General features: G+C 42.8%; 1 protein-coding gene across 1 annotated transcript in view; it reads left to right on the top strand.

Annotated features, from left to right (window-relative positions):
- The first annotated feature begins 2,287 nt into the window (after positions 1-2,287).
- The window catches only part of L3mbtl4 (L3MBTL histone methyl-lysine binding protein 4), a 366,608-nt gene continuing 354,884 nt past the window's right edge, over positions 2,288-14,011 (top strand). Inside the window, exon 1 of the mRNA XM_085833147.1 lies at positions 2,288-2,466. The gene's annotated coding sequence lies outside the window, so the exon portion shown is untranslated. The remainder of the gene's footprint in view (positions 2,467-14,011) is intronic.

Raw genomic sequence — 14,011 nt, 5'->3', positions numbered from 1 at the left:
CAGGGACCATGTGACATCAAACCATTGTGCTGTGTTTCTTATATTGTTCCTCTGTCGGTGTGCCTTCTGCTACCCATTGTCCTGAGAGTGCCCACCAGCAGGCTGAACAGAACAGCACCCTTCCAGTGGCAGGCTGGAGCCATTCTTTCCTTTTCAACTCTCTTTAGCACTTTTCGTACTCTCCAGATGCCGCTCTCTACTTTATATTCAATAGCCAACTTCTGCTAGTCAGATTCTGGGCTAGCCCATGTCCCTAAACTCGGTGGCAAAAGCCTTTTGCTTGCTGAGTTAGCCTCCTGACCATGCTTCGGCTATCATAAAGTCAAACCATTCCAAAAGACTCCGAAGCTGTGGGCTGATAGTAATCACATGATAAGCATCTGTTTAGCTGCAGCTGTTATTCTTTAACAGGTGTTGTCTCCAGGACAGCCATAAATCCAGTGGATGACCATGTCATTTGTACTCTGTTATGGAAGTTACTGGAATGGGAGCATGTAAAGTCTTGAGCAATGGTGGCCTGGTGTTTTCCCTTTGATCATTTTGACCGTGGAAAGCATTAAAAAAGTTAATATTAACTATAACTCCTTTTTCCCATTGATTGATTGATTTACTTTAAATCCTGATTGCCGGCCCCCTCCTTCCAGTATCCCCCCTATAAAGTTCCTCCCCCATTCCACATTTTCTCCTCTGAGAAGGTGGAGGACCCTCTCGGGCTTTCTCCACCCTGGCACATCAAGTCTTTTTAGGGCTAGGTGCACCTTTCTCCCACTGAGGCCAGACAAGGCATCAGTTAGGGGAATGGATTCCACAGCCAGATTATAGCTTTAGGGACAGCTCCTTGAAGAGACCACCTCCTGAAACCAGGCATAATCCCCAGTAGAGGGATAAGGACACCCACCCACTCATAAAACTCAAAATTTGTCCTATCTATAAGAAATGCCGGGACAAAGATAGCGTGAAGACTGAGGGAATGGCCAACCAATAACTGGCCCAACTTGAGACTCGTCCCAGGGGCAAGCAACAATCTCTGGCACTATTAATGATACTCTGTTATGCTGGGAGACAGGATCCTAGCATAGCTGACCCCTGAGAAGCTTCTCCCAGCAGCTGACTGAAACAGATTCAGAAACAGCCAAACATTGGATGGAGTTCTGGCAGTCTATGGAAGAGTTGGGAAAGGATTGAGGGCCCTGGAGGGGATGAGTGACCCACAGGAGGATCAACGGTGTCAACTAACCTAGATCCTTAGGGCTCTCAGAGACTGAATCACTAACCTACAGCTAACTCTTAATCATAGAAGAATTGTAGAAAGCTAATAATTAATGGATGTATGTGATGGACGAGAGGGAGGCATTCTCCTAAGCTCAGCATGTTAATGGTGGCATGTTAAGAGCGGTGCTACTGAGGATTGTTGAGTCCATTCAAGAAATTATCTGAAGGGTCTTGGGTCATGGAGATGTGTTCTCAAAAGGGATCATATGATTTGCCTGTCTCCTCTGGTTTGAGATGCAATTTCTCCTACATGTTTTCTGGCCATGGTTTGACGCCCTTATTTCACTAGAGACCAAACCAGTCCATCTCTAATCCTGTACTTAGCTAAAGTTTTAGCTTAAAAAAAAAAATCCAAAAAACCAAAACTCTTTTTTTTTGTAAAGTGACCTGCCTTGGTTGTTTTGTCATAGAGCTGTAAAGACGAGGCAGAGTGTTTTCTTCCTTTTGTATGATTTACTTTTGGAGTTCAGAGATATTATGATGACATGGTATTTCTTGAGTTGCTCAAAAATTAGCCTTTTTCCTTTTTAATAAAATCTTCTTCCAAATAATTCCTCTCAACACTTCATTGAATTCACACCGTCCTGTTTTGCAGGCTCTTGGATCCTGTATACAAAGGGGATGGGCATGAGAACCGATACGGTAGTGCTGTGCTTTAGCTTGTTGGCCAAAGCTGAGAGGGTGTAGAAAACTGTGAAGAAAATATTTTTTTTTTGAACATGAAAGCTGCTTTGGATGTTTTTTTTTTCTAGATATGGAGGGGATCTAGAATCTGACAGTGGCCTTACCTCAAAGTGGGAACAGTCTGCCTTTCGACAAGTCACTTCCAGAACATTCTAAGGAACTGGCACATGCTGTTGCTACCAGGCAGAGAGTGAGATAAGAACACGCTGGAGACTGTCTTGTATTCAGCCTTCAAGAAACTTTTGCAAGATTGTTTCATTTAGTAGGAAAAGCCACATGCACAAACTAGCAGTCTTCCCTGGGACCAGAGGAGAGAGCAGAACAGATGCTGTCTGCTCTCACCTACCAGAGCGCCGCAAGCCAGTTCCCAGCTCCAGCTACCAGTTTCCAGGAAGAACACGCTGTCTGAGCAGGGAGGACTTGGGGAGTTTCTTCAGAATCCACTAAAGTTTAAGATGGTGTCTGGAGGCCTGTGAACCTCCCCCTGGCCTTCACAGTGACTGCTTCTAGGTAAGTGTCAGTGTTGGATCTCTGTTTCTGTTTACTGGAGGCTGAGCAATGCTCTGGGTAATTGTGAGGGAGTCAATGTTTTGGCCACCCTGGAAAGGCGGCTGTCAGGCTAAGTACTGATAAGGAAGGGTAGTTTCTGGAGTAAGCACTGGGGGCTTGGTCTTCTGGCTTTTCTCTCTGGAACGTGTGGTGGGTACCATTGTCTTTGCAAACTGTTCAGCTAGAGGAAGAAGAGGAAGAGGAAGAGAAGGAGGTGTTTTCTGCCTCACTGGGGCTTGGAGAACGTTTTCTGACAGGTTCTGCTGTTTCTTCCTTTGTCATGAGAGATCATTTGTGCAGAGTATGGCTTCTGCAGCTGGAGTAGGAGATCTGTGGATAAATGGAGACTCATGGATTCCTCTAGAGTGTCTGGCTCTTAGAATAAGGCGGATCCTCATATTGTACAAATGTCTTGGCAAACTCTGTTCAGCTAGATTCTAGCAGGCATTTGAGGTTGTAGTAGTTTCACTTTATGGCATTAATTAGCTATATGAATATTAATTAGTATCATGAACATATATCTGCTTACATATTTATTTATAAAATTTTCCCTGGGTTCTCTTTTATGTGTTTCTTTTTATTATTGCTATTCTGAAGATAACACTATTTAAAGATGTGAATCTTTTTGTCTTCATTATTCAGTGACATGCTGAACACTTTCCAATGTGGAAAGATGACCTTCAAGTAGACATTTATGATACCATGGTCTTTATCCATTATGACATTTACTGCTATTCTTTATTAGGGACTATAGTATTTCATGGGTGTTTAATGAAGACCGTGCTGACCTTATGTGGACAGCAATGTCCGTTTATTATTATATCAGGAAATGAATGCTGTTAGGAATTAAGTCTGGACTGTCCCTGGCAAGCTCTTATTCTGAACATTTTGTACCTGGTCAGTGGCTATGTTGGGATTTTCTGAAAACTGAGGATGGAGTCTAGCTGGAGAAAGTAAATCAATGGAGATAAAACTGGCCTGTTGAGTCTGCCCATCTCTCTTTGTGCTCTCTGGCCTGCTATGGTAGGAATAGTCTCTGTCATGTGACTCAGAAGCCATCTCTGAGCAGTTGCAACATGCCTTCCTTGTGACAGGCTGTACCCTCAGAGACCCCATGACACCAAATCATCCATCCTTCCATTAATGTATCTCTACGAAGGAATCCTAAGTTCATATGTAATTTTTAACAGAACAGAATTAAAGGTTAAAGTTACATTCTGTCAGCTTGCCCACAGGTAGTTGGATTTGCCAAAGGAGATAATGGTTTCTCTTCCCATGTTTGAGTAAAGAAACACAGCCCACTTGCTGTGACCCTGGTATGGTGACCTTGGCCAAGGCTGTGTGGTCTTTTCCAGATTTTGAATGCATATGTTCAGCTTCCTCATGATTTAATTCAGGCGAGTAAACTTACTGGGCTCAATTCAGTTTAGGGAATTTTGACTACATGGTTACTAAAGGCAGGATCTGGTGTTTCTAGAAGTGGTGATAATGTGAAGATTCTCTTCCTCAAAAAAAATAATAATAACAGCACTTCAAGTGCTTTTTAAAGAGATGAGTTCATTTTTTTTTTCCTGAGGAGAAGAAAGGAGCAGATGAATTTATTTATGCTAGGAGGTGGTAGGGTGGATTTCATTCTTTCTTTGATTTTATGCACTATTCTTGCTTTGTGGATTCTCTTTTTTTTTTTTTTCTTTATCTAGAATCAGACAATTCAAAGCACACAGTGGTCACTGCCTTATCATTGTGAGAAAAGTCTGTGCAATTTTAAAACCACAATTAAACTGTTTAATTTCAAGTGGAAAGTTGAGAATAGACATCTCCTGCTCTTTCTTCTCCTGGGAGAAGCAAGCAGACAGAGTAATTTAAAGTCAGTGCAAATTAGTGTAAACTCTTATCTCGTACACTTATGGATAGTGTGTGTAATGTCCTTTTCAGTATTTTTAAGTCATGACGGTAAAGGGAAACAGCTACTCTTTAGACTGCTGCTGCATAGGTATTTCTTTATCAGCCCGTCTCCCGTTTTGATTGTATAGAGCAGAGTGTTTGCATACTCTGTGCTTATGTATTTTAAAATCTTTAATGTTTCTTCTTGGGAATTAGCGTTTGTCACAAACATGTTACTTGATATTTCCTTACATCCTCATGCAACCTTACGTCATCATGCGATTGTCTCTGTTTCTAACATTTCCTTTTGATGGTAATGGTGATTACATTGTTCCTGGGCACAAACATTTATGCCTAGATTGTAGAAGATCATAAACACACATAGTAGAAGCCACAGGAATAAGCATTTTGAAAACCACATTATACTTATGTTTGCTTGCCATACTACATTTTAAAAAGCTATTCTCATATTAGTGTCATGCTATCATTTTTTTTTTAATTCTGAGGATGTTAACTGTGACTTTTGTGTCACTGCATTTGAAATATATGTTATCAACCTCTGTTGTTTAGTTCTTAAAGACTTAGCTACTGAAAGTCCGAAGATTAGAGTTATGAAGCTACTGGGTATTAGGAGAAAAAAATATGATTAGATTCAACTTTGAAGTATTAGAATTAATCCTACTTAATTTAAAAGGTGCCATACAAATACTGTATTTTATCATGTTATAGTGTAAATTTATGTTAAGCCTAACTTTAAAAGGTAATTTAATTTTATCAGTTTAACTCTTCACCGGCGAACGAGGTGAAAAGAAAATATACCTGATCACCCCTGAAGCTGTGACTTTTGAGCAGAGGGCTCCTGTTCCTGCAAAGATAAAATAGTAGCAGCTGACATTCTGAAGCTATTGTCCCTGGACTCTGTGATGCCATTGAAAATTGTTGAGGTTCTCAGAGGTATATTTAAGAAATGTGGTGTACATTTCTATAAGTATGTACTTGATAAGTGATTAAGATACAAATAACAATGTGTACCATGTGATTTAACAGCGTAGGCTCAGTATTTTCTGAAGTGTGATCATGTTTTAAGTTCTTCGATGTATGGCCTCATAGAAGAGAGTGATTTTGTGGACCTGCTTTTGCATTCAGTAGGTTGTATTTGGTGCCCATTGAGGTATAGTTTAAGTCCAGACAGGTTTGGATGACAAGGGCAACCGGGAGAGCCTGAGACCCCTTCAAGTTACAGGGAGAGCACATGCCAGAGCATGAGTTGACAGTCCTTTTTTAGGTGTTGCCATGAAGACACATCCTTTGTCTCCCCTCCCCCTTCTTCATAGATTAGAATGGCCATCACTGGGAAGAGAGGCCCCTTGGTATTGCAAACTTTATATGCCCCAATACAGGGGAATACCAGGGCCAAGAAGCGGGAGTGGATGGGTAGGGGAGCAGGGCGGGGGATGGGGGGGTGAGAGGGTATAGGGAACTTTTGGGATAGCATTTGAAATGTATATAAAGAAAATATCTAATAAAAAAGAAAAAAAATGGATGATGATGGTGACAACGGGAAGCCATGTAAACTCCCTGGAGCAAAGTTAACTCATCTCGAAGTCTGTGTGGTCTCCTCCCCAACAACTGTGAAAACCATTTGCTCTAGGATCCACATTAGCATATCAGTCAAGTGGCACTCAAGTCCCAGACTGCCTGGATGCCAAGTCCCCTTGCTTACTTATGGCTCCAGTGGCTTTAAAGTTGACACATTAGACCATTTCCTGGTCTTTCTCAGTTTCAGTCTATTCTTCCCTGTAGGCTAGTGGTAGTCCCTGTTTCTTGGACTAGTGAGTGAGATGATTCATAGAAGTACTTCATATAAAAAGTTTTAAAGCCTGCCATATAGAAAGCACTTAGCAGGTCGGCCATGGTCTTCTTGTCATCTCTGGGTTTCTGAGAGCAGCTTTGCAGGCATGTTCTTGCTTTGTCACATGCTCAGGGTGTGTGTGACACAGTCTTTAGTATCCTTTCCTTGATGGCCTGAATTCATGTTAGAGCATCATGGCGGTGGTGTGAGAACATGGGTTCTGGAAGCACACCTGGGTGTCCGAGAGCCCCAGGTTGGGTGGCAGGAGGTAAGTGGACAGGGTCTGTGTGTAGATGTTTCAGCTGTGGGTTTCTATACGCGACTTTGTTGGCAAAAAAAAGGCTTCCAAGTTTAAACAGAGTGAGAAATCCTCTTGCTGTTAACGGCCACAATTTACCAGCTGTGAAAATGGAGACTTGGTTGGTTTTTGATGATTTTTCTCTTACTTGTTTTTGCACTAAGGATAAAATGTCTGTGTCTAACATTTAACTTTGTCCCTGACATTTGCTCTAGGCCATTATCTCTGTAAGACTTCATCAAAAAACAACTTCTTTATTTTCACAGAAATCACAAGAAAAGTGTTTTAGAATAGGCTGTTCCTCCAGGGTTCATGGGCAGCAAAGCAGTGATTTTCCTGGTTTTCCAGAAGGAAAACACACCTTCCCTCCCTTACCCCTTCCTTCCCTTCAGAGCCTGGGATTGCTTAGGAATTGTGATTTAATAATTGGTCATGAAAATTTAATGTTTCTTCATATTTTCTACCATGTTTCTTTTGTCACCAACTTCTAAGGGTGTGTGTATAGAAAGTTATCAGAAAATACCATTCAACAAGCTACTGTTAAGGATATGGCTAGGAAGTCCAACAATGGCTATCAGCCTGCTGAGAACCCAGTAGCCCCAAGTCCATGAGGGTGGAGGTCTGAGCAGTCTCTGGCTTGGAAGGTCTGGAGCGTTGTTTGAGAGCTGCTGGTTTTCAGTCCATGTTGGACGACTGAGGAAGCTGGGTTTGATGTCAGGGAAGGATGGAAGCAACAGGGTAGATACCCTCGGGAAGGACTAGAAGTGGGCCGGCAATAGCAGAAGTCTATTTCCCTCTGGTCTCGCTGGATCTGTGCTACACCAGATCTGTTCTGCCCCCCTGGGGTCTCTGGGACCCTTCTTTCTCTTCTCTTCTCTTCTCTTCTCTTCTCTTCTCTTCTCTTCTCTTCTCTTCTCTTCTCTTCTCTTCTCTTCTCTTTTTTTTTTTTTGGGGGGGGAGGGGGTTCCGAGGCAGGGTTTCTCTGTGTAGCCCTGGCTGTCACATTTTGTAGAACAGACTGGCCTCGGACTCAGAGATATGCCTGCCTCTGCCTTCCAAGTGCTGGGATTAAAGGCGTATGCCACCACCGCCCAGCAGAGCCGTCTTTCTTTACCTACTCCTAGAAATTCCTCTGCAGAGTCCACCAGAGGCGAGTTTCTGAGATTATTCCAAATCCAGTCAAATGGACAACTGAGATTAGCTCTCGTAATCTCTTTTCAATAACTGTTCCGGGTCCCTTATTTCTGCTCCTCGTGATTCATTCCTGCTTTGGCACAGGGAAATTTTCTATATGTGAAGATCTTCAACTTCAGTCACTTATTCAGAGCAGACAGTTAGCAGAGGTAGCCTCAGGTGAAAGGTGATACAAACCAGAACTGTCAGGAGGGCGGTGCTGAGGAAATCCTCCATCAGGACTGAGCCCAGGATTGTGTACGGCTAGGACTCCACCTGCATGTCTCTTTATAATCGTCCATCATTACCTCTCATTACTGCATGGCGTTTGCTTCATTTCTACCTGCTTAAAATAGATGCTTCCCATGATGCATAGCCCAAGTACTAAGGGGATTCCTCTGCTCTGTGGTACTTCTGTACGCAGTTCTCAGATAGGAATCTGATTTGGCCAGCTTGAGTCTAAAGTCTATTCTGTCCCTTCTCTGGTGACAGCTCGGTAGTCACATGTACACAGAACAACTCCCTGTGTACATGAAGGGTAATGGCTGCCAGCATAGGAGACCATCAGGGAGAGGGAGCCATTCCCCATGGAGACAAGGGTGTTGGGAGAGTCTGGTAGACAGCTCATACTAAGTATGCCAGAGAGAGATCCTCGTCCTGTGAGGATGTCTGTTGAGTCTTGGCTCTGGTACTTTGGACTGCAGTAGTTGGGAGCATTGTTCTCAACAGCAGACTGATTTCAGTGTCCTGCTTACTTTGTGGGCCATAGAAAAAAGATGAGCAAGCTTTGCTGTTGCTGCTGATCTGTAAGTATCCCTGTGAACATCACCACCGCCACCTAGCTTGTCCCCTGTTCTCACCCAGCCCCGTTCTCAAAATTATGACTGGCTAATGTCTAACTGCAGCACAACATATAAGCACACATTAAACTGGCAGCTTATCTACTCAAGGCACATTCTGTAAGGTATGGCTACATCTTCACTGCCACCTGCTAGGCCAGCGCCCTTCCCCTCACTTGCCTCACTCCTGTCTCTCTTCACAGTTTATTTATCCTGGCCTTAAACTAAGAAAGCCTTTTTCTGAATTAATTAATTTTGTGAAGTTTTTCATTGTTGGTGTATAAGAGCCTCGAACAATGGAAGACTCTAGAATGCAGAGCAACTGATGTGCTTGCCTGTTTACACCTGCTTGTTATTGTTCTCTATCAATAATATTCATTGCTAGTATAATAATATATATTATTAATATATATTATAACAATGTATGAATTGTTGATATGTGCATATTAATACATACTAATATATGTTATTAATATGTGCTATTACTACACTGATACAGAGTAATATGTACTACTAAAATATACATATGTCTCATCCACATATATTACAGAATTACCTTCTACTTGTCAACTTGTTAATATGTCATATGGCAGTGTTGAATTGTCAACCCACACTCTCGAGAGGGAGAAACAAAGAGCTTGAGTTCGTCACTCACACACCCTTTAGGCATCTTCTGTTAACCATGCCAGGGAAGACACAGAGATGGCACCATATGCTATAAATCCCTGATGCACTGATGCGGTCTTATTCATTTCTGAGTTTCCTCGGCTGTCGGTGCTTCAGCCTTGCTGGGCTCATTCCCTCTTGCTCTATGTCTTTTATTTAAAGGGTTAAAATAGATCCAGCATAAGATTTCTGTTAAAAATCTCTAGGACAAACTTTTTTAAACTGTTTTAGGGAAGTGTGTGTGTGTTTGTGTGTGAGTGTGTATGTATGTGTCTATGTCTGTGCCTATCCTAAGCTAGCCTGGGATTCACAATATTCCTGCCTTAGACTTAGAATTACAGATGTGTTCCACTATGTCTGAAATAAGTCTTTTATTTTAAAATGACTCAAGTTCATCTTCCATGACTGGCTAAAGCATAGGATGTACAAATTAACTGACACAGAATGGAAATGTTACATTTTAATCAGGAAATGTGGAAAGCCCAGATGCTGGTCTTTGCCAGACCTTCATAACTGGAAAGTAAGTATCAAGGCTATCAATTGGGATAGCTAACAAGTCAGAAACAAAACCTTGGAATTCACACGGCCAGTTTCCCACCTTCTGCTTCCCATACTGCTGCACAGGGAGGGTCCCCAGAGCAATATACGCCCCCCCCACCCCCCTCTCCTCAGTGACAAGGGACTGTATGGACTCTTTGTGTGCTAAAAGAGCAGCTTATGTATTTGAAGAGGCAGGTGTGCTGCAGGAGGCCGTGATTAAACCCCCGTCTCAGGAAGGATACATGCTTCCTGAGACGGGGCACGGTCAGATCCTAGAAGGTCATGGATTTAGTCTGAAGAGCAGTGGAAGCTGAGGTTGGGGAGCAAGTGAAAGGATATCATATCGGCTGGATCCACACGAGCATGAGAATTTTCGCTTTCTTCTTGGTATCTGTCTCTTCCATTTGATTCCATTCTAAAACTTTGTATGCTTGTGAGGAATCTGATTCGAAGGTGGTAACATCTTTTGGAACCACTGAGGGAAACACTTTACAGGCTTTGCGGTGAGAAGGAAGAGTCCCGGCCCAGCTTGCTACAAGGCCTTGACTCAGCTGCTGGAGCTTCAGTTTTTCTTTTGCTGCAAAGGAAGGAGGTCAGAAAAGAGTCAAATCGCTGTTTTAAAAAAAACATGTTTCCATCAAACACAGGTTTACTTAGAAGATATCTAGACATGGATGTTAGGCTAGACTTAGGATGGATAAAGAAGACAGGGCAAAGGCCTTAAAATTGTCTCATAGGGAAGTGCGGCCCGTTGATGCTACAAATTCAGTGACTGACTAGCAGAGCATCAAGCACATTCTTAGAGCTTCATATATAAGGGCGGAGGGAGGTCGTTTTCCCCAGGGGAAAGGCAAATGAGACCTGAAGGGAGGCCACACCTGGGGGAGGCAGGTGATATCTGGAGGGAGCACACACACCATTCATGAAAGTCTCTCAGGACTTTGATCTTCATCTAACCTTGACTTGGTCGAGGACACTTTTTAGTGTCTCTAGTTCATGTCTTCCCAGTAGAGGGAAAGAGACCACTGTGATCATGAGATTATGTTCTGAACTTGGAGGTTTAAATGGAGTCAGCATGAAGACTCTTTTAATGGATGGATGCATAAGTAATTCCATTTTGGTGGCTGTGTTGCGATTCATGCATTTTACATAATCTGCTGCTCTTAGGCACTGATTTATCAAATGACCAGAAAACACTTCCCCGCCTCTGTCTTTCATGCCCATGGCTTGACTTTTCCTCTGAAGATTTTTTTTTTCTCCAAAAGTCCTGATGGTTTGTAATTGGGACCCAGAAGTCTAAAGAAATCTTTACAATTGCTTATGTGTATGTCGCATTTTGATAGGGCAATTTGAAATCAGGCAATCAGCAAGTGGAGAACTCCTGTATCCCCATTAAGAATAACAGCAGTCTGTCTTCCTCTCACATCCCTCGTACCTGGAAGGAGAGCATTGGTTGGAGGTGGTGGATGAAGCTGGTTTCAGGAAGGATGCTGAGATGAAATGAACAGCTGAAGGGAAGAAGATTCTAGTTATCCCACTGATTAGAAGTTTTTATTGCACACATCTCTCAATGTTCTCTCATGATTTTCCTTCCAGGAAAGGCTTAGGGATTTCAGTACTGTTCCAAGGTTTGGTGAGAAAAAGCAACAGAGAAAATGTGCACCAAGAAAACACGCACTAGTATGGGATACTTCAGCCAGGCCTTGTCATTCCTTTTAGAGACAGGCACTACTTCTGAATTTCATTTTATTTATTTATTTATTTATTTATTTATTTATTTATTTATTTATTGCAAATTTCAACAGGTCAGTAGAAGGCTTGATATGGGAGCCAAGATCCCAGAGCCTTGGATCATTTAGAGCAAAATCCGTGTGTCCAGTAATGTGAGAAATCAGGAAAGATCTCTACAAAGTGAAGCTGTGGTCCTGAAGTGAGTCTGACTGCTTCTCAGGCACCCGCTGGTTGCCATTTCTTCTCTGAGATCTGGGTGTGGCTTTTCCATAAGCGGGGACAGTTTTCTCTGCTTGCTACTTGCAGCACAAATGTAGGCTTGCAACAGGCTGGCTTACTGGCTTTGTGTTACTCCAGAAAACATGACAGAACTCTTTGGGATTTAAGAGTGTACAGGCACAGAAAGTCTGGCTTACTCATAGAGCTTTTGTTTGTAGGGACAAAGAGAGTGTGGCGTGAACAGCGTGGTGTGGAGGTAAACAAAGAGGATGTTATGAGTTATTTTATAACTGGAGCCTTGGCGGTTTCAAACCTGGTTGTCTCTTTTTAAATGTGTGTGTGTGTGTGTGTGTGTGTGTGTTGGGGCAGACACACAGCTGTGCATGTGTAGAGTGGTCTGAGGGTAGTCTTGAGCATCTGTCTTTACTTGTATACCATCCCCTCTCACCGCATTAGGGTCAGGCTCTCCTCCTCACAGCCGTGATGTCCAGATCAGCTGGCCCAGGAACTTCTGGGTATTCTCCTTGTCTATTCTCATCTTGCCTTAAGACTCCAAGGATTACCCATGCGATACTGCTTTGCCATGCGTGTGGGTCTTGAGACTGAAACTCGGGTGCTTACACGCCTGTGCCCAGCACTTCAGCCACAAAGTTATCTCACTAGCTCCTAACTTATTTTTACCCGGTCATAAATCTGGTCAGTTTGTATATTTTTAGTATTTCAGAGAACTGACATATATACTTGACAAAATGTAAGTCACTGAGATGAGCGTGTTGAACAAAACCACAGGGTACCTTTTGGGGTAACTCTCTTTTTCTAGTCTTTTATTTGTGGGCATTTGTCTTTGGTTTGTGGGCTGTACCTATTGATAAGAACCGTTATGTGGTCTATTGTGTTTGGGTTTCAAATTGCTTTATTAAACAGGCTGCGAGGTTATTGCTTCTCAGGGGTTTGGGGTTTCAACCTCCCTCCCTCCCTCCCTCCCTCCCTCCCTCCCTCCCTCCCTCCCTCCCTCCCTCCCTCCCTCCCTCCCTCCCTCCCTCCTTCCTTCCTTCCTTCCTTCCTTCCTTCCTTCCTTTCTTTCTTCTGTTCTTTCTTTCTAGAAATGAAGCAAAAACAGTTCAAATACTCTTGCCTCACCCTACGATTATCACATTGTAAGTCAAGAGTTAATTTATTAAAAGTCTTTCAAGAAACATCTTTCCTGCATTCGGGTAGAGAGTGGCCTCAGCTCAGCCTGTGTGATTTCTCCATTCTTCACTGACTTTTCCATAGGCTGAGAACATTTGGACAGACTTCATTTCGGAGACATCACCAAGGTCTTTGCATCTTTCATCTCTCATCACATCTGCCAGACTAAATGGTCCATAAAAATCCTTGCCTCGCCACACATATGAAAATTCAGTAGTAAGAATGCTCCCTGAAAGGAGTCAGGAGAGGGCACACATGGTCAGTAACAAATGCACGTGCATTCTTTAGCTTTAGCCACAGTCTTTCAAGAGCTGTGGCTGGGCAGCTACCGCACACCATGAGTTGGACTGCTCATGCTGAATAATGGGGGCAGGGGGCCCATCAGGCCAACATATTTGTCTTCAGATTGTTCAAGTGCGTGTTTGACAGACGCACAATGTGTGCAAACCCTGTGAGACGGAATGTGTGTGTCCCTCTAAGAAGGCTCCAGTCCTGCACTGACTTGTGGTGAGTTATAATTCACAAATGTTGGCTTAGTTTACTGAACACTGACTTTGTTCGTTTGTCTCATTTTAGAAGGCCACAGGAGATGTTTGGAATTTGAGATGTGAATTTGTCTTAATTCTGCACAATAGCTAACTCTAGATATATAGGAATATACACTTTATGATTTAAAGGAAATTGGAGCCAGGAAAAATATTCCTGACATTTTAAGGTTCTCCCAGAAATATCAGTTTTAATTTTTCTCCAGCTTGGTGTCTACTGATCATTTCTTTTTTGTTTTTTTTTTCCAAATGTTCTCAGCCTATGGAAAAGTCAGTGAAGAATGGAGAAATCACACAGGTTGAGCTGAGGCCACTCTCTACCCTTCGCTGGAACATGCTGCTTATGTTCGGTTTTCATGAGAGTCTGCTGTGGGATTATTTTGCTTCAGCCTAGGGAATGCAGAAGGAACTCACAGTGAGGGAATTAGCCAGAGGCTTAGAGCAAGGTGCAACAAACATGTGTGATGGAATTGATTAGAATACCAAGTATTAAGAAAAAAAAAGTGGAGAAGGGCTGGGGAGATGGTTCAGTGAGGAAGCATATTTACTGATCTTGGGAGGGACCTGG

The sequence above is a fragment of the Mus caroli genome, unplaced genomic scaffold (genome assembly GCF_978045245.1).
Source record: "Mus caroli unplaced genomic scaffold, Mus_caroli_1 scaffold_18, whole genome shotgun sequence".
In the NCBI taxonomy this organism is placed as follows: Eukaryota; Metazoa; Chordata; class Mammalia; order Rodentia; family Muridae; genus Mus; species Mus caroli.
This window is presented reverse-complemented; position numbering and strand designations above follow the sequence as displayed.